General features: G+C 44.0%; 1 protein-coding gene across 2 annotated transcripts in view; it reads left to right on the forward strand.

Annotated features, from left to right (window-relative positions):
- The first annotated feature begins 1626 nt into the window (after positions 1 to 1626).
- CASP8AP2 (caspase 8 associated protein 2) overlaps positions 1627 to 3885 on the forward strand; it is a 28997-nt gene continuing 26738 nt past the window's right edge. The window contains exon 1 of one of the 2 annotated variants that reach the window (XM_012724313.1): positions 1627 to 1673. The gene's annotated coding sequence lies outside the window, so the exon portion shown is untranslated. Of the gene's footprint in view, positions 1674 to 1784; positions 1834 to 3885 lie in introns of those variants that run through there. The other variant, XM_012724317.1, reaches the window with a different exon arrangement.

The following is a 3885-nucleotide window of genomic DNA, read 5'->3' on the forward strand; positions in this document are numbered from 1 at the left end:
GCCTGTTCTGCTCCCTGTCTCTGGCAAATGCTCTCATGCCCCACACCTCTGGCCTGTACCCTAGTTTTTGTATGCATAAACAAAAAAATCTTTAAGTAAATACATAAACATCTTCATGAATGTTTGTTTTTTTAAACGTAATATTTGCATTGTGAGTTCAGACTTCATAAAATATGTAATTGTTATATTTTTTGTTTCCTTTAGAAGAAAACAAATTCCTTCGGTTGGCTTCTATAATTTCCCAAGTTGGCTTTGACTGAGGTTTTTCTGAGTGACTAGTTACAAACTTAATCAAGGCATTTGTTAAATGTGAATGTACTGGTAAAAACAGACTTTTGTAAATACTTTAAAAATAAGGCCATGCATTTCTGGAAATTATTTTTTAGGCATGCATGCTGTGTTCTCTATATTTTTTGATGAATGCCATCAAGTGCCCATGCTGAAGACCAACCAATTGATAAGATTTGTTGATTTTATCGTCTAAATGTTGCTTTGCCTACCTTTCATCTTCATTGGACCCTCTCTTTCTGGATACAGTATCTGAAAGTGTCATCTGAAAATCATTCTTCTGAAGGTCATCGGATCTTATTCATGCAAATCATGTCACCACCATGCTGAGAGTTAAGATTCCTCAGTGATCCCCATACTTCATCATCTAAAGGAAAATTCCAAGCTACTTGACTTATCTATGGTCCTAAAAGTTCTAATCCATGTCTTCCTCCCTAGTTTTTGTTCCAGCAACAAGGAATACCTGTGACTGCAGAAACTATTTTCTTTCTACCACTTACAATGCTTACTTTCCTATATAGCTTCCCAGATGCAAAGCAGGTTGGAGGAGGATGTAGGAAGCCAGTGTTTTCCCATAACTTACTTTCTTAATTTTTTTTTCAAAAAAATCGAAAATACGTAGTAAGTTGATATGAAGGTTGTCAAGCAATTAAATTGGATAAAGTAGAAGAAATGGCTAGGTGACACGGTCAAGTTCCCTAGATAAGAGGCTTTGTTTTACTTCCTTACCAATCAATGACACAGACCTCATCTCCTCAGGCTAGACCTAATCTCTGGCTCCTGCAGGTTCTATAAAACTAATCACTTACTCTACCGTCTAAATGGCTCTCCTTCCCCCCTTCCCATCCCACTTGGCACCCGCTGCTTTAAGCCCAAACCCTGCGCTAAGTTGTTTCCAAGCCACCCAGGAAACTGGCTGAGGGCAGGGAACAGTGCTTACTTGTATTTATCGAGACAACGCCCAGCGCCATGTATAACATGCGATTGACACGCAACAGAATTTATGAACTATAGGACTACATAGATGTCAGCGCCCTCTGTTTCCCTTTCACCAGAGCGTCCCTAAAACCCCGCCCCACCTCCGCCAAGGTCCCGCCCTTTCCGTCGTGAAGTCTCGCCCAATCTCCATTCCTACCGGCGTAGGCCCCGCCCCGTTCCCTAAACCCGGCAGACTACGAGATTTTGGCGCCTGTTGTGTATTTTTTTTTTCTCCCAAAGGCGGGAACTAGCCGTGTGCGCCGGGACGTGCCTTGCGTCTGATTTGATTGGTCAAAGGATCTCGGTCCCACCCCTGCGTCCTGATTGAGCTTTGGCATTGGTGGAGATGCGAGGGAGCCATCGGTGTCCAGAAAGGAGCCCGGGTTCTGTGGGGCCAGGCTGGGCGGGTAAGTTGCTGTGGTGGTCCGGATCGCGCGGGGCTGCAGAAGTCGGGGCTGAATGGTGCAGTAGTGTCCTAGCAGAAGCCGGTGACGCTCGGGGAGCCGGAACACCGAAGGGAGCAACGGATTCGGGGCTGGGGTCGTGCCTGACCTCTGGGGCCCGCAGGTATCGCGTTCCTGCTGTCCTCGGATGCAGCTTCTGAGCTCTGACTCCCCGTCCCCCTGTAGTTACCCGAGCGAGCCAGGCTGAAGCTGGGGAGAGGAATTACTCTTTCGACCGTTCCCCTTTCCCCTCCCCCCTTAAAACCAGTCTCTCTTTGGAATGTAAGCTTTGGGATGGGCGTCTCTGGAGGAATGGTTTTTTCCTAAGTGTCAGATGATTATTGATGCTTGTTGTTTCCGAGACTGTTAGGCCTATTTTGATCTCCACGGTACCTAGAACTAAGTCTGACATTCACTAGGCCCTGACTTAGATATGAGTGTAGAATTCGCAGACTCTCAAGGTTTGTGTTTCCGGATCAAATTGGCATTGATGCTGATTCTTTCCAGGTCTTCCCATTTCCCCCAATTCCAGTTTTATTTTCTCCCCCCTTTCCGGAAGGCCTCTCCCCCATCTCATTCAGTAATTGGAGAGGAACAGAAGCTTTCCGAGTAAGAACTCTCTTTACTCTCTCCCCAGTTATCTTTCCCTAGCGGTTTTAGATGTTTTACAGAAACAAGTGGGCGTCTTTCGGAAAAAAAATTCACTTTTTCCTTAGTGACTATTCTTGATTTTTGTCATCTGGCTTGAGAGAACTGGGATATAATCTCAGATCTGCCACTGAACAGCTGTTTGAGTTGGGCAAGATTCTTAACTGTAAGACAGTAAAACAGGGAGCACATAGTGCACAGTTTGTGTAGGATTTTTTCTTTACATCTTCAGGGATCTTGCTCTATTAGATTAAACTTCCCATGAGACTAAAAAAATACATTTTCTCTCTCTGGCTTTTTTCTGCTCCCCCCCCCCCAATACAAATGCTTATTTCATTTCCTTAATTGCCTGATTGTCTTTTTAAGCTGTCCTATAACAAAGCTAGCTGATCTTTCTCTTAGCTGCTTCTCCTTCATACCTAATTCCACTGGGATTGTTTTTCAAAAGGTCACCAGTGAGCTTGACTTTCATCATTGTGGTTCTTAATCTTTTCAAGTCTTGTTTCTATACTTTTCATAGGTGCAGCCCTCCTATCAGTTGCAACTCACATTGAGAATCTCAGTCCGTGGAAAGTGAGAACAAATGTGAAACTAAAAGATTTCTGATACATAGACCACCTTTTTCCCTTCCTAGAAGAATCATGGCCATTGTGATCCCAAGAGAATAATTCCAACCATGCCAATTATGTCTTGTCTTCTGTGCTACGTGCTCTAGTTTCTAGTTATTTACTGGACATCTCCACCTAAATGTACCACCGATAATGTGTTTCCCTTGGTTGTCCATTTAGTTAAAAGCATGACTATCTTGTTACCAAAGCTGGAATCTTTAGAATTGTCATTGACAAGCTAGGAATTTCATTAATTCAACAATTGTTTCTTTTTATTATCTACCAACCTATTCCCTAGGCTTGTGCTGAGATAGGTCGAACAGAACAAAGCCAGTCTTGGTCTTCATGGAGCTTACAGTCCAATGGTGAGGCAGACACACCTCTAGGAATCCCACAAAATGAAGTGAAGTCATGTAAAGAAAGGAGATAGGGTTTAATAATAAGCGCATAGTCAGGAAAGGCTCAAACATTAATCTGAAATATCAAAGCTGAGTTAAAGTGAAGGTAGAGCATTGAGGAAGGAACTCTCCCTTCAGAGGGCTTGTGTTAGGAGGGAACAAACAAGATGTTTATGTTAAAAGAAGACTGCTGAGGCATGGGGGAAAATGAGGCAGATGAACACTGGAGGGAGGGTAGGCAGAGACCAGCCAGGTTGTTCAGAGTTTTATATGGCAAAACTGGCCTTTTATTTATTTATTTGTCCATGCATGCATACATACAAGAGACTGAGGTGTAGGCCAAAGGTGTTGGGGAGGGGGAACTGTTGAGAGCATTTACCAGAGACAGAGTGGAGAGCATAACAGGCAGAGTGACTGGAAAACACTGCTGAGGGGAGCAACAGGTAAGACAGGAGGGTCTTTTGCATCATGTGGGTCAGCTTCCTGGCCAGGCGATCGATCGAACTCATGGTGTGGTGGCTG

The sequence above is a fragment of the Condylura cristata genome, unplaced genomic scaffold (assembly GCF_000260355.1).
Source record: "Condylura cristata isolate star-nosed mole 26May11 unplaced genomic scaffold, ConCri1.0 scaffold00001, whole genome shotgun sequence".
Classification (NCBI taxonomy): domain Eukaryota; kingdom Metazoa; phylum Chordata; class Mammalia; order Eulipotyphla; family Talpidae; genus Condylura; species Condylura cristata.